Source organism: Saimiri boliviensis, chromosome 7 (genome assembly GCF_048565385.1).
Source record: "Saimiri boliviensis isolate mSaiBol1 chromosome 7, mSaiBol1.pri, whole genome shotgun sequence".
NCBI classification, from domain to species: Eukaryota; Metazoa; Chordata; class Mammalia; order Primates; family Cebidae; genus Saimiri; species Saimiri boliviensis.
The window spans coordinates 51,639,637-51,662,865 of NC_133455.1; positions in this window are offsets into that span (position 1 = coordinate 51,639,637).

Genomic DNA, 23,229 nt, shown 5'->3' on the forward strand with positions numbered 1-23,229 from the left:
ACACAATATTCAAGGATTTGGCTTGCTTGTGAAGTTTTCAGAAACTGCATCAGAATTAAGCAATTAACTGTGGAAATGACTGAAGATGGGCATAAGGACACAATCCACAGGAAAATTTGGTTATTTTTGTGGCCTACAATAATTTAACATATTAACCATAATTATGAGTGATAGTATATACTTAGACATATCAGAATTTTAGGAGACCCATACAATTTTGGAATATATATTAATTACATTTATGAAATGCAACTCAAAGAAGGTTAAACATTATTTCTTATTTGATAAGCCTTCCCATGTAATTTAACACATCAAATAATACTATTTTTCTCGCCTTTGTATGCTGTAGGGGACTTCTGTAGCATCCTAACTTTAGGGTCAAAAAAAAAAGAGACAATTCTGAAGATGAAATTTGATTTTAGGAAACCTGTCAAATATGAGATTTAAAACATTTAACCAAAATATAATCACAAGCCACTGTAAAATAATTATCATTCATGTAGCCAAAATAGTAATTCAAAGATTTCTTTAAAAAAGCAAAAACCTTTGCTCTTTGAGAAAAGAGTCAGTTTCCCAAACCAAAGACCCAAGAGAGATGGCATGAGATGGAATATGTCTCTCTCTCTCGTCTGTTTCTTATATTTTGCTTTTTACTCAAAAGGTGAACAAAAACATTTTACTGACATATTAACACCACGTAAAATTTTTGTTCAAAAGAGAAAAACAAATTTTACTTTTGAATTAGTATATTATCAACACTAAAGCCAATTTTAATAAAACCTTATAAATCTATCAGATGTCATCTTTTAGCCCCACAAGATTTTCATACACCTTTTTTGTTTTACATTTTCTTGGTCTTCCTAACTTTCTATATTCATTTAGTTTTACCTAATTTTTTATTCAATTTAAAATTTTTAAGAAATTTCTATACTAGACGAAATTATGTCAACACACATTTTTATGCCTTTACAACTTTTCTCACCAAAAGCATATCCTGCTTTTGTTTATATGTTCTGTATAAAGAACTGTGGGTTTTTTTTTTTTGCATATCTAATAGTTTTAATTACATACATTAACTACAATTTTAACTCTCAGTAACCCTAATTTCTAGTGAAAATCCTAAGAAAAACATTTGAACTGTTTTATATCAGTATTTATAGATTAAAAACAAGTTTATATTTTTTTAGACATTTTCCTAAATTATTGTTAACAGATCTAAATATATTTAGCTTTCCCATACCATATAAAAATAACATGTCAAGGTATATAGACTTAAACTAATGCCAATAACTAATATTTTAGTATTTTACCTTATATAAAAATGAATCAGGCATTTTATGACTATGACTTAACAAAATATAACTTTAAATTTTTAAATTACTGAAAAGAATTTTGAAACTATGGCCCAAATGCCCTACCTAATGTCTTTTCTAGTTACCCTAGGTTCAAATCGCTACATGGCACCTAAGAGGACTATGAAAGGCAGGGCCTGAGTCCTGTATTATATACCAGATATTGAAGTCAGCGTAAAAGACAGAGCCATGGAGAAAATGCCTGAAGGATGGAACCCCTCCCAGAATAGCCAGGAGGCAAAGCTGGGGCAGGGAAAATGAGTCTATATTGGGCCTGATTCTGTCTTGTAGCTGCTGGTCTAGGTACTGAGAACATGTCTCCATGCCTCACCACGGCCACCTACTCAGAATCTCAAATCCAGAGGCTCAACCAAAAACATAAGCTTGCAGTCAAATTAAACCAGTACTGATTTATATTTGATAATTTTGAAGCCATTCCTATTTTACCAACAATTTTTAAAACTAGCTTTTTTTTTTTTTTTACCAAATATTATCACATACACATAATGTATATGATGTATAAACACAGACAGAAGCAGATCTTATAGCTTTCATAAAGGATTCTCATTTGCCAGACTCTAAGAGGTTTCTCCACATTTAGCCTATCAATCTTCCAATTACCTGTTTCATTGTTCTGAGCAATTGTTAACTAGGCAACAAATTTGCATTTCTAAAGCTACAATTCTTACATGAAATAAGATTTTTATTTCAAAAGCACAGAACTAAAACTTTAGGCCTAAATATTGTACGATTTGCTCAAACCAAGGAAAAACTGGTGTAAGTAAAAGTTCAGTTAAGGCAAGATGTGAGAAAGCAACTTAAACAAGGTATGACTTGTTATGTAAATATAAAACAATGGTACAAGTTTCTAATGTACACAGAGCTCTTACATATGGAGATTTTCTTTATAGATATAAATTGCTTTTACAAATGTCTTTTAAGATAGTTGGTTAAGTGCCAGATAGGTGTATTTTAGTTTGATAGATGGTCTTTTTAATTTAGCTACTCTTTCTTTGCTAAAATTACTGAGTTCAGGGTGGAATGTATTAAGGAATAAGACAAAGAAAGCATTCTCTATGCCTGAACTCAGCATGAATAGATCTGAAAAGAAGCAAGTCTACTTTACAAGTGTCTTCCTTTTGTACAGACTATGTCTAGGATAGCTTTCTTTTCAACTTTGGGATGGAGTAGTCATTAGTCAGGGGTCTCTAGAGGGACAAAACTAACAGGATATATATATATATGTATGTATGTGTGTGTGTATATATGTGTGTGTGTGTGTGTATGTGTGTGTGTGTGTAAGTTTATATAGTATTAACTCATATGATCATAAGGTACCACAATAGGCTATCTGCAAGCTGAGAAGCAAGGAAAGCCAGTTCATCCCAAAACTGAAGAACTTGGAGTCCAATGTTCAAGGGCAGGAAGGGTCCAACATGGGAGAAAGATGCAGGCTGGGAGCCTAGCCCGGTCTAGTCTTTTCCCTTTTTTTCTGTCTGCTTTAAATTATAGCCATTCTGGCAGCTGATTAGATGGTGCCCACGCAGATTAAGGGTAAGTCTGCCCAGTGTCACTTTCCCAGCCCAGTGACTCAAATGTTAATCTCCTTTGGCAGCACCCTCACAGATACACTGAGGATCCCACAATCCAATCAAGTTGATACTCAGTATTAACCATCAAAATAACTAAGCCAAAATATCAGCAGTTTTCACTTTTCTTATCAATTAGTTGCTGGAGCTTTTTATTTGCCTTTAACTAAAAGTCTTTTTTTGTTAAAAAAAAAAAAAAAAGTCTCATCCCTGGATGAGACTAATTAGAGAAACTTCACTTTTAAATGCACTTCTTAAAGTACAGTGTTGTTCACTTGGAATGTTCCACTCTAATTTTAAACTATCTTTAGTAAGATTTTGCCATATCTATAAGCGTTTACTGCTTCTAGGGCCTAATACTTTTTATGTGGAAATGTAGGCGTAGCTAGAAGGTAGATTACTCAGTTCTTAAGAAATTAAGGATCCCATTTTTAATTTGAATCTTGGCTTTGACTCTCAGATCTCCTTGATCAACTTAGCCAACAATTTTTCCATACCCAAATGCCCAAGAAAAATAAAAAATCTCTGCAAACTTTTGAAAGCTGAAGTTTGCATTCCATGTAATATAGCCATTTACTTCCAGTTTCTCTCTGACCCAGCCAAACATCTAAGGCCTCCAGCTAGATCCAATCTAGTTAATTAACAGAACCAATCCAGTTCTGGGCCCAGTCCAATTTCTGTTGCAACTTCCAACCCAGTTTGGGTCAGAAATTTGCTCAAACTCAGAGAACCTCAAAACACAAGTCTATGGGGCATCAGAATTCAAGGGAGAACTAACCAATAATCCCCAGTTTGTACAAGAAAACAATGAACACGATGGGCCCAGCAGGTACCTTGCTTGGTCACCCAGAGCTCCTGGGAGTTGCTGGAAGCTTTTCTTTGGATCCAACTACTGCTACCATCTGTAAAAAGAAAAACCTTAGACAAATCAACTTTGACAGGGTTTAATTGAATAAAGAATAATTGAGGAATTGAACAGCCTCCCAAGGAAGAGGAGGCTTAGAGAGACTCCAGCACAGCTGTGTGGTGGAAGAAGATTTAGGGGCAGGAAAAGGAAAATGACATACAGAAAAAGGAAGTGAGGTACAGGAACAGCCAAATTGTGTACAGCTCAGCATTTACACTATTTGAACACAGTTTTAATAGATGGAATTTGATGATTGCCACAAGAGTAGATTACAGTGTGTTTACATATCCATCTAGGTTAGGTTACAGTTCACTGTATGGAGAAAACTCTAGGCTGAATTTTAAATTTATAAGGAGGCAGCTTTAGGCTCAACTTAACAACTAACACAGCTCTATGATACAAAATATCTACCATGACTACGTCAGATTATGAACCACTAATTTCAAAGTATTTGCTTAGAATGTGTGTGTGTGTGTGTGTGTGTGTGTGTGCGCGCGCGCGCCTGCACACACATGTGTGATGGGAAGCTGGGCAAAGTTCAGTGATAGGCTAACACGCTAACATTAGGAAGTAGTATGGTTTGAAATGTGTGTTTCCCCTCTAAATGGCACTGCTTTTCTAGCCTTATTAATCTTTCGGTCCAAGTTGACTACTACCTATTCCTGGAAACTGTCCCAAACTTTCTTTTTTCTTACATTTTGATTATTCCTGAAATGCCTCTTTTTTCCTCGGGGGGGGGAAAAGAATCCCCAACTTAAAAGGCCCATTTCAAATTCTCTTCCAATAAGATTTTTCTTATTTTTTCAGACCTCACATTATCTACTCCATTATCAAACCCCACTGTGATATTTGTTATTTGTTCCCCCTCTTTAGCATTTTTCTTAGCTTGTCATATAGTAGACCCATTTGTGTCTTTGTCATTTTAATTTCTCCTTCAGTTAGTAATTACCTGCTAAGTGGGTGCTTACTATTACTTAAAAGGAATTTTCTTGCACCTGTCAACGTTATAGAATGGCTGCTGGATTATTTGAGGTCTCAGTTCTCCGTAGCTCACTCACAAAGTTCATCTGGATTGAGAACTCAACACCACACACTTTTAAAGAAAAGAGCCTTAATTATTATTTTTTAAAAAGAAGAGATAAACAATATAAAGATAAAAGTGGTCATCCTTATCTCTTATTCTCTGATCTTATTCTTATCCTCAGGGGAATATAGAGGTTAATGCAAATATTAACCATATTAATATTAAATACCCAACATCCCCACCAAATGGCTTTACTGTAAATACATATTTGGTTGCTTATTCCATGGAAGACATTCTGAAGCATAAAGTGAGTTTTAAATCAGCAAGTTGGGGGTGGGCGCAGTGGCTCACGCCTGTAATCCAAGCACTTTGGAGGCCAAGGCGGGCTGATCACCTGAGGTCGGGATTCAAGACCAGCCTGATCAACATGGTGAAACCTCATCTTTAAAAAAAAAAAAAAAAAAATCAGCAAGATGGGCACAATAATACTACTTCCATATGCCTGAGTCTGTATTAATGGTCCTGCCTATTACCACTGCCCATCAGAACACAAGCCTCGCTTACACATTAGTTCTCCTCTGTCCCTAAGCCATTACATCAGGGATAGGGGATTGTGAGACTAATTATTGTTGTCTCAGGGATAGCCTATCTAGGAAGATAAAAGGTAATCTTTGAAATCAACATTTCATGTGACTTGTTTCGTGGGCTAAAGCTCACATTGTGTTCATTTGTGTTGCTAAAACAAAGTTTTTTCCGAGTTTTAACTTTTATATTATGTACCAAACATTTTTCAACATCTAACTTAAACATTATATTAATTTGCTCCTTCTCCCACCTCCCCCACGCCAAGTATAGAAAACATAATATCTTGAAGAAAAATTCTCATACATGAGAACTAATACCTACTTTTTTCATTCTTTAAGTTATAGTGATTACAAACACAAATTCAAGAACTATCCAACACAAACATAGCTCCAAAGAGTTTAATTGCTACCTGTCCCATAAATCTTTGCTTCCTGTGAGTTTTTGTTTGTTGGCTGTATTCTTGTACCTAATAGGGCTGTAAGAGTGAGAGACTGACCGGCTGCTACAGAGAAGGGGACCCATAGATGGTCTACATCTGGATTTTTATAACACAACAGTCCAGCACCTAGTCCTCAGCTTTGCACATCCAGCTTTTCTGATTTTTTTTTTTTTTTTTTTTTTTTTTCTGGGAAACCCAAAGAGACAGTCTCAGTTAGCACTAGTTGTTTTTTTTTTTTTTTTTTTTTTTTTTTTTTTTTTTTTTTTTTTTTTTTTTCCCAGAATAATTATTAACAGCATCCCCATTTTGCTCTCAGAAGTGTCCTAATATAGACAACACAGGGTGTGGTCAACGTATCTGTAGGTGATACAGCACTGGAGAATGGTTCATATTAACCTGCCTCAGTTCACAAGATACTTAGGATTCTTTTCTTTTTGCAAGTAACTAAAACACAACTGACTTGAGCTTGAGAAGAGAAAAAATAAAGGAGAGAGAATCAATTACTTCCAAAGCAGGACAGACCCAGGCCTCGGTATCTCAGTGTTGATAGAATTCTTACCTCTTCTTACCCCTCTGTCTTCCTCAGCACTGCTTGTTTCTCCTCTTTTTGTTCATGGTTCTTGTTGTCTCCCACTGCAGTCATTTTCTCTCCTGTGTGTGTTCCTCTCCTAGTCTCTTACAGCACCAGACCTCTATTCTTACAGCTCTTCATCTAAAAGAAAAAACAGACTCTTTCCTTCAGTGCCTATATCTTACAGGCAGTCTCTGAATGACTTGGGTCTGGTGCTCACTCCTTAAGGAGATTATTGTGGGAAATGGTAGCATAATTGACCAGGTCTTGGTAACATCCTTGTACCTCCTGGGTGTACACTGATTAGCTGTAGGGAAGGCAAGATGAGTAGGACACTAACACCTCTAATAGAAAACCAGTTAAGGAAAAAACCGAAAAGGGACACAAATATAAAAATGGGGTTCAATTATAGGGGAGATAACACATCACTTGAGGAAATTAGAAAAATCTTCTTAGAAGAAATGCCAATTGAAATGAATGCTAAAACTTAAGTGAGATTTAACAGTACAAAAAGAGTCTAGAATAGCATTGTGATAGACATCTACAAGAGGAAGATTGCTCTCCCAAATTTTGGCTTAAAATAAGAATCATTTATTTTGTTCTTCATCCTGAAGGTCACCAAATTAGACTGCGCTCAGCTGGACTAACTGGGTTTGGCTGGCTGGGCTTCCCCACGTACCTGTAATAAGTTGCCCATCAGCTGAGCAGCTCTGTTTCTGGAGTTGGCTGACTTCCAATTGAAGTGACTCAGTTTTCTTCCCCATGGTCTTTTATACTCAGTAAGTGGGTTTAGGCTTGTTTTCATGATAAAGGGAAAAAATCTCAAGAGGGAGGAAAAGTCCACAACGCCTTCTGAGAGTTAGGCTCAGACTGGCATAATGTCATTTCTATCACATTCTGTTGGCCAAAACAAGTCACAAGCCCAGCCCAGAGTCAGCAATTGGGGAAAAAGTCTCTTATCTCTTAATCATTGTAAAAGGCATTTATACACAGAGGAACAGAAAATCAGGCTGCTTTTGCAATCTACAGCAGTATTTTACTGAAATAAGATAATTAGAGAAGTATTTTGAATAGACAAAGCTATACTTAACAGCTAACATTTATTGAATTGTTGTATTTTTTCCCCTCTAATTTGATTTTCATCCTGACCTTTATCTTTTGTCAGAATACTTCTTGATCTTGTCTTATAGCCTAATGCCAAAGTGTCTTACTCAAGACCAGGTATTCTTCTCACAGGAAATTGGTTTATTCTGGCAGATGCCCTGTGACTCTCATCAGACCTGTGAATAGTTTATTCCTACACAGATAGCCACTCTGTAGGAGATCCCTGCCAGGAAAGGATGTTAGCTTTGGTATGTTGGCCATGTGAGATGCAGAAGAGGCAGCACAACAAAACATGTGGTATAGTGGTTCATTTTCACACTGCTAATAAAGACATCCCCGAGACTGGGTAATTTATGTAGGATAGATGTTTAATGCACTGACAGTTCCACATGGATGGGGAGGCATTGCAATCATGGTGGAAGGCAAGGAGGAACAAGTTATGTCCTACATGAATAGCAGCAGGCAAAGAGAGCTTCTTGTGCAGGGAAACTCCCCTTTTTAAAACCATCAGATCTCATGACACTTAATCACTATCACAAGAAGAGCATGACAAAGACCCACCCCCAAGATTCAATTACTTCCCACCAGGTCCTTCCCACAACATGGGGGAATTGTGGGAGCTACAGTTCAAGATAAGATTTGGGTAGGGACACAGCCAAACCATATCACATGTAATAATAGAGTAAGTTTTATTACTTACACATATCCTAGAGAGGAGAGAGCAGTACACTTTGCAGGACTAACAGGAAAAAGGGAATCCAGGACACACACACTCAACTGTCAAGTGGGGAGCAAGAGAGAAAGAGTGAGGGACCTGTGAGCCAAAGCCTTTATTGGGGTCCAGGCCATTTCCTAGGTGGATTTCTGGTGGGGAGTTATAATTGGTGAGTTTAAGAGCAAGTGAGCAGGAGGTCCATGCAGTCCTGCAGTGACTGAGCGGTGGTCACTATGACCTACCTACAAAGTCTGCAGCATGCGGGAGTGGGTGGAGAAATTAAAGTAGGTTGAATGTAACTATCTTATAGGGAAGTAGTAACCAGGAGGCACTTGATGAGGCAGATATCTGAATGAAACACCTTGAAAAATTAGGAAGAGGTGGAGAACTGAAAACTCTGTCAAGGGTGACTAAGCTCTGCCTCTCATATGAGAAAGCCAAATGTATTGACTCACTGAATATGGAAGGTTAACCATTTATATTCAAAATGGCTATTGAAGCAACATGCAATTATAAGAATTCAGTATATTTGTACTTACTATGTGTCAAGTACTGTTCTAAGAACTTCATATATTAACAGATTTTAATTATTGTGACATCCTTTATTTCAGAGAAAAAGACTACCTGCATAGAAAGTGCAGGCAGGGTTTCCTAATAGTAAAGGAAAACTAGATGGGTTCAAAGTTAGGACTTCCCTGTACTCTGGGCTGTTGCTCCTCATCAGAAGTTAAGCTACCCTCTAGAGTCACTGCTTGGGTTTCCAGGTGCTATGTAGAATATGACAACTAACAGGATAATTTCAACATTTTTCTTTCAATTCAAATGCAATCTACTAAGGGAAATATAATAAGATATTATATAAGATCTCATGTTTACATATGAGAGTAATATGTTTTTATTGGCCCAGAATTATAGCTAAGATTTGAAGATGAAATAGAAATTAAACATAATCTAAAGAAAGCCATTGTATTACTCTATTCTCACTCTGCCAGGAAGAAATACTTGAGGCTGGACAATTGATAAAGGGAAGACATTGAATTGTCTTATAGTTCCACATTTCTGGGAAGGCCTCAGGAAACTTAACAATCACGGAAGAAGAAAAAGGAGAAGCAGGCACCTTCTTCATAGGACATCAGGGCAGAATGAGTATGTGCAGGGGAAATGCCAGATGCTTATAAAACCATCAGCTCTCATAAGAACTCACTATTATGGGAAGAGCATGGAAGAAAACAACCCCATGATCCAATTACCTCCACCTGATCCTGTCCTTGACACATAGGGATTATGGGGATTATAATTTGAGGTAAGATTTGGGTGGGGACACAGAGTCAAACTGTATCCCTATACTATCTAAAGGTAATATCATTGGCCCCACTCAATTCAAAGCACCCTTCCTCCCCCATAATCAGATAAACAGAGAAATAAATGTGTAAGAAATGATGTTTTTGGAAGAGGTTTTACTACCTCCACATTCACTCTTATCCAGCCCAAGCCATGTGAGGGAGAGGAGCTTAAAGGTAAACAATCAGAAAAATGTAGTGGGGTTAACACTGGATCACCCAGATTCATAAACTAAATGTTACTAGATCTAAAGAGAGAGATGGATTGCAATCTAATTACAGTGGGAAATTCAGTACACCACTCTCAGCTTTAGCATTAGCATTTAGAAAGAAAATTAGCAAAGAAACATTGGATTTAAACTGAACTTTAGACCAAATGGACCTAACAGATGTTTACAGAACATTCTATCCAACAACTGAAGAATATACATTATTTTCTTTGGCACAAGGAATGTTCTCCAGGATAGACCATATGTTAGGCTACAAAATCAGTCTCAACAAATTTTAAAAATTAAAATCATGTCAAGTAACTTCTCAGATTGCAATGGAATACAACCAGAAATTAATATCAAGAGGAACTCTGGAAACTATACATATACAAGAAATTTAAGCAACATGTTCTTGAATGACAATTGGGTCAATAAAGAAATTAAGATGGAAATAAAAAAATTCCTTGAGACAAATAAAAATGGACACATAACATACCAGAATGTGTGTGGTACAGTAAAAGCAGTGCTAGTAAGAAAGGTTATAACACTAAATGTCTACATCAAAAAAGCAAAAAGATTACCAACTAACAATCTAAGAATGCACCTCAAGAAGCTAGAAATGGAAGAACTAGCCAAACCCCTAATTATCAGAAGAAAGGAAATAAGACAGATCAGAACAGAACTAAATGAAACAGAGGCTTAATACCTGCAAAGGATCAATGCAATGAAAAGTTGGTTCATTGAAAAGATAAACAAAACTGAAAAACTGCTAGTCAAACTAAACAAAAAAAAAAAAAAAAGAAGAAAGAAAGAAAGAAGAAGAAGAAAACAACCAAACAAATCAGAAATGAAAAAGGAGGCATTACAATAGATACCACAGATATATGAAAGATCATCAGAGAGTATTATGAAGAACTATATTCTGACAAACTAGAAAACATATGGGAAGTGGTTAAGTTCCTGGTAACATACAACCTACCAAGATTGAATCAGAAAGAAAAAGAAAACCCAAACAGATCAATAACAAGTAGTGAGACTGAATCAGTAATGAAGTCTCCCAATAAAGAAATGTCCAAGATCAGCTGATTCACAGCTGAAGTCTACACTACATACAAAGACAAACTAATATCAATTCTCCTGAAACTATTTCAAAAAATTGAAGAAGGAGTTCTCCCCAACTTGTTCTATGAGGCCAGCAATACCCTGATACCCAAATCAGACAAGGAAACAACCAAAAAAAAAAAAAAAAACTACAGGCCACTATCCCTGATGAACATAAAGACAAAAATTCTCAGCAAAATGCTAGCAAACCAAATCCAACAGCACACAGCACATCAAAAAGAAAATATACCACAGTTAGTTGGGATTTACACAAGAATTGTTTAATATGCGCAAGTAAGTAAATGTGATGCATCATATGATCATCTCAATAGATGCAAAAAATTTTTTTATAAAATTCAACATTTCTTCATGATAAAAGTTCTCACCAGTGTGGTGGCTCACACATGTAATCCCAGCACTTACGGAGGCTGAGAAAAGTGGATTGTTTTAACCCAGTAATTTAATTTCTACAAAAAGTACAACACAAAATTTAGCTTGGTATGTCAGAGCATGCCTGTGGTCCCGCTACTCAGGAGGCTGAGGCAGTATGATTGCTTGAGCTCAGGGAGATAGAAGCTGCAGTGAGTCATGATCACACCATTGAACTCCAGTCTGATTGACAAAACGAGACCTCGTCAAAAAAAAAAAAAAAAAAATCCTCTCACAAACTGTACATAGAAGGAACATATCTCAAATAATAAGGTTATATACAGCATCCCATCTTACCAACCAGGGAAGCTTGAAAGCCTTTTATCTAAGCACTACAACAAGATAAGGATGCCCACTTTTACCACTCCTATTCAGCATAGTACTGGAAGTCCTAAACAGAACAATCAGGAAAGAGGAAGAAATAGAAGGCATCTACATTGAAAAGAAAAAAAAAAAAAAAAAAAGAAGAAGAAGAAGTCTAATTGTCCCTCTTTGCTGATAATAAGATGATATGATCTTATAGCTAGAAAAACTTATAGACCCCACCAAAAAACGTCTTAGATTTAATAAATAAGTTCAGTAAAGTTTCAGGACATGAAATCGATAGTGTTTCTATGTACCAATAATGATCTGGCCAAGAAAGAAATCAAGAAGGCAATCCCATTTATAATAGCTACAAAAGAAAAGCACCTAGAAATACATTTAACTAAGGAAGTGAAGTATCTCTACAGAGAAAACTACAAAACATTGATGAAAAAAATTAAAGGTCACACAAACAACTGGAAAAACATCCCATGCTCATAGATTAGGAGAATTAATAACTTTGGGAGGCTGAGGTGGGTTGATCACTTGAGGCCAGGAGTTCAAGACCAGCTTGGCCAACATGGTGAAACCCCATCTCTTAAAAAAAAGAAGAATTAATGTTGTTAAAATGACCATATTGCCAAAGCAATCTACAGATTCAATGCAATCCCTATCAAAAGAACAAGGTCATCCCTCACAGAATTAGAAAAAAAATCCTAAAATTCATATGGAACTGAAAAAAACACCTGAATGGTGAAGACAATCTTGAGCAAAACCAACAAAGTGGGAGGCATCACACATTACCTGACTTTAAAATATACTACAAGTCTAGAGCAACAAAAACAGTATGATACTGGTGTAATAGATATATCAGGGGCCAGGCGTGGTGGCTCATTCCTGTAATCCCAGAATCCCAGCACTTTGGGAGGCCGAGGTGGTCTGATCATTTGAGGTTAGGAGTTCAAGAACAGCCTGGCCAACATGGTGAAACACCGTCTCTAATAAAAATACAAAAAAATTAGCTGGGTATGACGGTGCATGCCTGTAATCTCAGCTATTTGAGAGGCTGAAGCAGGAGAATCACTTGAATCCAGGAGGCAGAGTTTGCAGTGAGCCGAGATCGTGCCACTACACTCCAGGCTGGGTGACAGAATGAGACTGTCTCAACAAAACAAAACAAAACAAAACAAAACAAAACAAAAAACAACAGACACATCGACCAGTGGAACAGAACAGATAACCCAGAAATAAAGGCACATATTTACAACCAATTGATCTTTGACAAAGCTGATCAGAACTTATGTTGGGATAAACACACCCTCTTCAATAAATTCTGCTGGGAAAATTAGCAGAAGAATGAAAATTGATCCCTGTCTCTTACCATATAAAAAATTCAACATTGGCTGGGCATGGTGGCTCATGCCTGTAATCCCCACACTTTGGGAGGCCTAGGTGGGCTCATCACGAGGTCAGGAGTTTGAGACCAGCTTGGCCATCATGGTGAAACTCCATCTCTACTAAAAACACAAACAATTAGCTGAGCATGGTGGCATATGCCTGTAGTCCCAGCTACTCGGGAGGCTGAGGCAGGAGCATTGCTTGCACCTGGCAGGGGAAGGTTGCAGTGAGTCAAGTTAGTGCCATTGCATTCCACACTGGGTGACAGAGCAAGACTTGGTGGAAAAAAAAAAATCAACTCACAATGTCCTAAAAACTTAAATGTAAGACCTGAAACTATAAAAAATATTAGAAGAAAATCTAGGGAAAAATCTCCTGGACATTGGCTCAGGCAAATAATTTGTAAGACCTCAAAAGCACAGGCAATCAAAACAAAAATAAACGAGAACTAATCAAACTAAAAAGATTCTGCATAGCAAAAGAAATAATCAACACTGGAAGAGATAGCCTGTTGAATGGAAGAAAATATTTGCAAATTGTTTATCTGGCAGGGAATGATATCCAGAATACAAAAGGAACTCAAACAACTCAAGAAGAAAACAAACAATCCCATTAAAAAGTGGACAAAGGACATGAATAGATACTTCTCCAGAGAAGACATACATATAGCCAACAGGTAAATGAAAAAATATTCAATCAAGATGGCAATCCCATTTTCAATAGCTAGCAATAATTTACATGATTAATCATCAGAGAATGTACGTTAACATCACAATGAAATATAATCTTACCCCAGTCAGAATAGCTTTATTAAAAAGACAAAAATAACAGATGTTGGCAAGGATGAGTAGAAAAGAGAACTCTTTTCTTTTTTATTGTACTTTAAATTCTGAGGTACATGTGCAGTTCTTGCAGGACTGTTGCATAGGTACACAGACGCCATGGTGGTTTGCTGTCTCCATCCCCCCATCACCTACATCAGGCATTTCTCCTAGTGTTATCCCTCCCCAACCTTCCCGCCCCCCACTGTCCCTCCGCTAGCTCCCCACTCCCCAACATATCCCAGTGTATGATGTTCTCCTCCCTGTACCCATGTGTAAAAGAGAACTGTTATACACTGTTGGTGAGAATGTAAATTATTAGAGCCACTGTGGAAACCAGTATGGAAATTTCTTTTAAAAATAATAATTATCTTTTTTTTTAGACAGAGTCTTGCTCTGTTGCCCAGGCTAGAGTGCAGTGTCACAATCTTGGTTCACTGCAAGCTTCACCTCCCAAGTTCAAGTGATTATTTTGCTTTAGCCTCCTGAGTAGCCACGATTACAGGTGCATACCACCATGTAGAGCTAATTTTTTTTTTTTTTTTTTTTTTTTTTTAAGTAAAGACAAAGATTTACCATGTTGCATGTTGGCCAGGCTAGTCTGGAACTCCCAATCGCAAATGACTCACCCTCCTTGGCCTCCGAAAGTACTAGGATTATAGGCATAAGCCACAGTACTAGGTTCATAATTACCATTTAATCCAGCAATTCCACTACTGGGTGACTACTCAAAGGATAAGAAATCAATATATCAAAGGGATACTGCATATTTATTGCAGCATTATTCAAAATAGCAAAAACATGCAATCAACCATCAGCAAATAACTAGATTTAAAAAATGTGATGTATATACAAAACGGAATACTATTCAGCCATAAAAAATGTGGTAACATGGATGAGCTTGGCTAACATTATGTTAAGTAATACAAGCCAGACACAAAAACACAGAAATTGTGTGCTCTCACTTATATGTAGGAGCTAAATAATTTAAACACATAGAGGGAGGAAGTAGAAAAATAGCTAACAGAGACCAGGAAGGGTGAAGGGGGGGGTAGGGTGAAGAGCGGGGTGGGATGAAGAGAAGTAGGTTAAATGGTACAAACATATGCTAAGATGGAATAAATTCTATGTGTGATCTCACAGTAGAATGACCATACTTAGCAAAAATGTATTGTACTCAGTTGATGGACACTCTGAATACCCTGACTTTATCACTATGTATCAGATACATGTAACAAAATTTCTCATGTATCCCAGGAATATACACAAAATATATATATTTTAGATATAAATATAAAGATAAACATACACTATATATATATGATTTTTTAAATGTAGGGGTGCTATGGTTTGAATATTTGTCTCCTCCAAAGTTCATGTTGAAACTTAATCCCTAATGTAACAGTATTAAGAGGTAAGGACTAAGAGATGATTGGGTCAAAGACCCTGCTCTTGTAAATGAGTTAATCCATTCATGAATTAATAAATTAGTGGGTTAATGGATTAATGGTTTATCACGTGACTGAGTCTATTATCAAAGCCACTTTGGCTCTCCCTCATGTGCTCATCGCCACATGATGCCTTGCAAGGCGCAGAGCCTCTAGGGTTCCCACTAGCAATAAGGTTCTCACCAGATGTAGGAGGTATTCAGTCGTAGCACCAAAAATAAACCAGGACAAGAGGTGACTATAAGGAAACATCTCTGGAAACTGACTCGGCAGGTAGATGAAACAGAGCTGTAGCAATCTTGAGTTCCTCAAAGGTGCCCTTGCTTCTACAGCTGAATGTCATGAGTGAGTTTTTCAGAGAGCTTTGAGATGTACTCTTCGAAGTGTGGGGGCACACATGAACAAAGACACTAAGGGGGCACACATGAACAAAGACACCAAGCTCCTGCAGGTTCTGTACCAACAGAACTTGAAGGAAATGTGGTGCTTGGGAAAATGATAGCAATAAATGTCCACGACATCCTAATTCCTTGTGATTATCAGGATTCATAGAAGACAGTCTCAGAAGTGCCTCTGGATCCATGTGATCGGGCCTTAGAGTTTAAGAAGGGGTTTATATGGGCTTGGAAGTTACATAAAAGTCAAATTACTATAGATATATCTAAATACTTAATTTGCCTCTGACCACTAGGAATCCATTCACAGACTAAAACATTCTATGGGCAACACTGAGCAGGACTGATTTAACATGCTTGGGTTAGCAGAACTTTGGATCAATATGAAAATGTTTCAGTTTTAAATAAATAGAACTGGATTTAATTTTGAAAATCATAAGCAACCAGAAAATTATAGATGACATTGTTTAAAAGGCTCGCAAGGAGAAATTCAAGAAAATGACTGGAGAAAAACAAACAAGCAAAACATCGAAAATATTGTTTATACCCTAAAGGTGTAGAGATTCTTTAGTAAACCCATTATATATACTCATTATATTATATTCTTATTTTATATCATCTTTTTGCAAGTCCTTATATTGGAATAAAATCCAATTATAACGATGGACCGGCTTTAAAATTTAACAATTTGAGTTACCGGCCCATTTGTTTTCTTCTCTGGCAGGTACACAATGTAATGTCACACACACAAAAAATTTCCCACAAGGCATAGTCAGTTTTTCTATTAGCAGATTTACTAGACTTTCTCTTTATAATTTTTATTCAAAAATCTATTCAGTGAAATTCAGACTCTTGCCAAAATGGTTGATAAACCCAGACTGCTAGGTTTCCTCTAGAAAAGCCATGGAGAAGAAAAAAAAAAAGAAATTAAATAATAACACAATAATTCCTGTGAGAAGAAAGGCTGTCTTGGACTGGTGTGTGGACGGTGAAATGAGAAGAAAAGGCTAGCTTAGGACAAAACACACTGGGCAGTAAGAGGATACATTAGAGAAAAGCAGTTTAATTCTGCTCTTTCTTGCTACTTTCATGCCTTAATAGCGCCTAAGGGCAGCTTCCTATGCAGAGATCTGCAAGACTGCTCAGGCCCCTGGTGCAGGTATCCACAGGAGTGAGATTAAGGCGAACTAGAGCCCTGCTCAGCTATCAGCCTAGCCTCAAGCACTGAGACCTCCATTCTTTCCCTTCTAAACCCCCAGGGCTGGTGCATTATCTTGGATGATAGGTACTTCCTCCTAATACTAACTCTCCCTGGGAGTTGAAAGTAAATCAGAGTAGTAAAGTTGTTTGGTGGGAAGATTCAAATGTCAGTGATTGTAACTGTGGTTTAATAGTACCTGGGGCTCTTTCCTTTTCCTCTTCCTTGTTATCTTGGGTTCTAACAGAATAAAGTCTGGTTTTCAGTCCTCCTGAAACGGGAATTATGAATGCAACACTTTAACCTAGGTAAAGAAGAAAAGAGAATTTATGATCGGGACACAGCGGTATGTATCGGACCACAGAGACCTTCAGAACAACAGAGGGTCATCTCCACCCTATGTGCCTTCTCCCCCGTCTTCCCTCTATGTCTGCTTCATTCTTTCTTTGCCTATACTGGCTTTTTAAATGTTGTGTGTTGTGTATGGAGGATGCTCAGTCTCTAAGGAGGCTTATGATTTCTTTCAGTGAGAGTCGCAAATTGCCGGGAAGTAATTCTGATTGGCCCAGTTTAGGTCCAGTGTCCAATCCACTGTGGTCAGGAATTTGGGGTCATGTGGTACAATATAGTTGCCAGGGGTGGGAAATGGTGTGGGAGAGGTGTAATAACAAAATTAATGGCTTCATTGTGAGCCCAGCCGATACTGCCCTCCAACATCAAAAATAGACTCCTGTGTAATACTTTATTCGAGATTCAGAAAAATCTGATGAACTTTCCAAAATCAATTGCATGATTTTGGGGACTGTACTCTTCACAAATGCATCCAGCCAAGAGGGTAAATCGGAGGCTGGTTTGTTGGCCTTCGGTTGTTTATCAGTTTAAAAGATTGTTTTTTTAGATTTTCATCATTTATTTACCCAAAGAGATGCCTTTTGTAATTCATTTGCACAGAGAGTGTTTGTTGGTTAGTTGTTTGTTTGTTTGTTTTTCCAATCCATCTGCCTGGAGGCATCTTTTCACAATTCAAACAGATGTGACATTGATGACTTAGTAATTTTTACTAAATTGAATCTCTAGTTCCTAAAATATTAAGAGCTCTGAGTAAACTGTTCTTTTCTACAGTGTTAGAAACACAAAGTTTTAAATTCTATATTTCTTTGGTTTATGTTGAAAAAGAGAATCACTATATCCCTCCACTCTACCATTCATTATGGGGCCAATAAACTAACTTATGTTAAGTCACAGGCAGCCAACAATCTTGAGAAATACAGAATCTCTAAAATTGATTTTTGTAGCGTGTATATAATTTTAGTGCATTATTAACAAAGTCTTAAATCTTAGAGCATGATTTAGGACAAATTACTTAATCTTGCTAGTTAGCCAAAAGAGCAAATGATGAAAGAATGAGCCCACAAGCAAAGTATAATCGATTCATGATGAATCAGCAGTGCTTGAATGCTATGTATAAAATCCACACACACAAAAATGTGAAATATATCCTCATTTAATTATTCATCCATATCCTAGACTGAAGAAGAAAGCCAGGAGACAGCTAGAAGATGGAAACAAAGGATTACATAGAAAATCCAATTTCAAAGTAGTTCTCCTAATAATTCTGTCCTTTTTGTAAATTTAAATGTTGCTCTTCTGCAACAGCAGTATCAAATATTTGGTTATTAGTATATATTTCCTTCATTTAAAATTGATTAAGCCAATATGCTAATCCTTCTCATTGCCTGTGCAAAGAAAAGCTAGTCAATAATATGCTTCCTTGCCAGTATCAACACAAGCTCCCAACTGCAGGACATGTAGCACATCAAAGTTCTTGCAGTGTTTCCTGGGTCTGAAACTAAATCAAGTCTCCTAAGTACGCTTCTTTACCTCCTGAATTACAGACATGAATTCTATACTATTTAGATAAATACCCAATTCAGGACCGAGAGAAGCATACAAAACTCTAAGAGAAAGGTTTACTTCTTCCAGCCTTCTAAAGAAACTGGTTAGGCCAATAAATAGAGGCCTGTCGCATTTATATGTTCCGGTAAAATTTGCCTATTGTACTTAAACAAGCTTTCGGATTTACAATTCTCATTTCAAATATACTTTCAGAGCCGGGATAATACTCAACATAGCACTAGCAGAATTTTATTTCTTGTTTCATATTGGATAGACTCCTGTAGCTGTAATAGGCTCATTGCCTGCTGCATACAGCAAGTTAATACACCGAGATGCTGCTGAGTTGCAGCAGAGAAAGAGATTTAATTGTAGGATCACTGAACAAGGAGATGGGAGGGAGCCTCCAATCCATCTCCCTGAAGAATTTGAGGAAAAAAAATTTAACAGTTTTGGAGTGGACGGAAGTATGGAGATCGTTGATCGGCCGCAAAGTGCACAGTGAGGTCGTGGGGCAGGGAGATGAAGAAGCTGTATTCTCAGGCTAATCTTATTCTTCTGTGAGCATCTTCAAACTGGTTGCTGAAATTTGGGATCTGGAAAACAATCTTGAGTGAAGCAGAAGTAGGTCTTAAAGAAAAATTACAAAGATATAAATGTGAGTATTTATGTAGAATGAGAATAGAAATCACACGAAATGAAAAATATTACAAAATTTAACAAAAGCCTTAAACAAAAGCCTTATGATTCTAATGACAGAGATCCTGTCTGTAGGAACAGGGGGGATGCAAATTATTTCTTAAACAATCTATGACCCCCATGTCAGACATCCTCCCTATGGGAACAGTGGGCATGCAAATCAATTCTGAAACAGTCTATGACCCGAATGTCAGAAATTCTATCTATGAACAGTGAGCATTCAAATGGCCAGTATCTAGTGCTACATGACTTTTAACAACAAGGAAGTGGGCTAGAGTGTAGCCTGATTAATGCTTAATTATAACTATATTTCTGTCCAGAGCTCAACAGGTAATTCCTGTCAACCCTGTGGAGATGGTTTCAACACCACAATATAAAGTGTCATTATCATACCTACTCCCATTAGGAATTTCTGGACATAGAAAATAATACACGCTAGCTTTGTCACAAAATACAAATCTGTTGTGTAGAAATTAGAGAGCAGTGGCTTGCTTATCTTTCTTGTCCAATGCCTGTGGTGTTAACAGCACCTGTTTCATTTTAACAAGAAATACTTACATCTTGAAAAATACTAACATCCCATTTCAGTGCAGCCAGGGAAGCACTGTAAATTGAATGAGAATCGTCACTTAGTTACAGAAAGCTGAGGAGAGGGGTATTAGATGAAACTGAGGCTATAAGTTTGTTTAGACTTTTTTTTTTTCTTTTCCAGGATGACTGTGGTAAAGACTTAAAAAGTAACAAGTCTCCTACATTAAAGATACAGACATTAATTCATCCTGGAGATGGAGTGTTAAGAGGTGGCTTTTTAGTTAATCAAATGCAAAGCCATTACCCAGGCTTTATCCTTAGATGAGACTGAATCACAACTGAAAGTGTGTGTGTGTGTGTGTGTGTGTGTGTGTGAATGTGTATGTCTGTGACCATGCGTTGTAAGAATTGAGAAGGGATCCACAGTTGCTAAGAGTTACAGTGGAGGTGGTGGAGGTGTGTATAGGGATAGATTTTGGGTTAAAGGAGAGCTTATCTGGAGAGAGGCAGAAAAAAAGATTTTTAAGAAAAATTATGAAGATGTAAATATATTTAAAATGTGAATAGAAATAACAAGAAATTAGAAATTTTCAGAAGTTGACAAATACAAAAATCCACAATTTCACTTATTAACAACCTTAAAAATGTCATAATGCTTTTTCCTAACACATATTTTTGCTGTATACTCTAAATTGTCTCTTGATATGACATTGATTTTATAATATTTTCCATGGAGAGAATGGAAAGATAATTCAGTCTTTCTTCTAGATTGATGAATTTTCTTTAATTTGGTATTTTAGAGTAATTTATTTTAATTTAATAACTTATTATTGGGGATGTCAAATTAATTTTTCCAGATTGTGGTTGATTTGGGAAACTCTCTGTCAAGTTTTTTGTTGTTTTCGAGACAGAGTCCCGTTCTGTTGCCCAGGCTGGAGTGCAGGGGTACAGTAACAGCTCAAGGTAGGTTTACCTCCCAAGCTCAAGTGATGCTCCCACTTCAGGTCCTCACCTCAAGTAGCTGGAAGACAATAATTTAACTTAATGTGGGATCCACCTGCTTATAAAATGTGAGGTAACACACTTCCGAATCCCAATTTGAAAGATTACTTTTTTTAACGCATTGAGCCCTTGGAGGTGCAATTTTTTATCCAACCACCAGGGAGCAGACAAATGCCTTGAAAGAAAGGCTCTTCAATCAATGGAACAAGTCAAAAACCACAACAGGAAAACAAATGAAGTGCATTAATTACCGCAAATAAAATGAAAAACACAATGGTTTTTCCTTTTGAAAATAAAGAATACCAGAGGTATATGTTAAAACAAAACATTTCAGTCATTTTCCATATGACTATATTTAAATAAGGTTTTCTCATCCCTCTATCACTTGGAGGAGGCGATGTCTCCCCTCTTTGAAGGTGAGCAAGTCCTACTTAATGGAAAGATGTACCAATTTACCATCTGCTCCCTGGAATTAATTGACACATCTAAAGGAAGTAAAGGTTGCGAGTATAATGACAGTTAATCTATGAACACAGGTTTCCTTAGAAGTTCTCTTTATTCACAGCAAAGCAAGCTTTTGGAAAAAAAAACAAAAAACAAAACAAAACAAAAAAAAAACACCAAGTTGGTTTTCCCTTTAACTTAGTGTATAAATGCCAGTAAAGACTAAAGACTCAGTTTACTCACTGGCACATTTTAAAGTAAATGCCAGTCTGTCAATGATAAAATCAATAATATTGTTGCATAAAATTATCGTTTGTAGGCAATTTTAAACAAATTATTCTTAATTAAAAAGACCAACATGTTATATACTTAATTACATTTAAAGGGATCACTTTATGTTATAAAAAATCTTCCTTGGTTTTGTTTAAACAGGCCTTCCACAGAAGATAGAGTCTTCCGTAGAGTTAAGTTTGAAAATTCATCTTTGGGCTAGGCACGGTGGCTCACACCTGTAATCCCAGCACTTTCAGAGGCCAAGGTGGGCAGATCACCAGAAGTCAGGAGTTCCAGACCAGCCTGGCCAACATGGTGAAACCCCATCTCTGCTACTAATACAAAAATTAGCCAGACGTGGTGGCAGGCACCTGTAATCTCAGCCACTCAGGAGGATGGATGAGGCAGAACTGCTTGAACCCAGGAGACAGAGGTTGCAGTGAGCCAAGATCACACACATTACACTTCAGCCTGGAGTACAAGAGCAAGACTGAGTCTTAAAAAAAATAAAAGAAAAGAAAAGGAAAAAGAAAATTCGTCTTCGATATCTGAATGTTAGTAGTAATCTCTTCCGCAGTTCTTTAACTCTTGCACAGTTCTGTAATCCACCTCCGTCTTCCGGAGTGCCAAATATATGTATATGCTTGCTCCTCTCTTCCTCTCTTGTCGCCTGTTGTCACAACCACAATTGCGACATAGTAACCAGCTTTCAAACCGTCCTTTCAAGCACTGACTGCATTTTTATAGGACTTGAATACTTTAGTGAAAGGGTGAATGTCTGTTGCAGAACTTGAGGCTCAGAATGCTGGGTTTAAATCTCAGCTTTACTACTTAATTAACAAATCACTTAACCTCTCTATGATTTCTTTACCTCTTTTGTAAAATGGGGAAAATAGTTATAGTACTTAACTCATGGGGCTGTTGTGACCCTTAAATGAGATAATGAAACCGTGTGTCTGGAATGATATGATCTCTTAATGAGTGTCAGTTGTATGTCTTCATTACAAGGGAGGTTTTAGTTTTTCTATTTTTAATAGTAAAATTATTATTATTTTTTTCTGAAACAAAGTCTCATTCCTTTGCCCAAGCTAGAGTGCAGTGGCATGATCTTGGCTCCCTGCAATCTTCCCCTCCTGACTTCAAGAGATTCTCCTGCCTCAGCCTCCCCAGTAGCTGGGATTACAGGCATGAGCTACCACACCTGGCTAATTTTTGTGGTTTTAGTAGAAAGAGGGTTTCACCACTTGGGGCAGGCTGGTCTCGAACTCCTGACCTCAAGTGATCTCCCACCTTGGCCTCACAAAGTACTGGGATTACAGGCATGACCAACCCCATGCTGGTACATGGCAGGTTTTCAAAAGCCCTTTCCTGAGTGAGTGACTGGAATTATTAACCCTGGAAGGTTTTTACTTAAAAAGGACAGAGGATTCTGAACATGGCTGTGATTTAATGCCCAGAC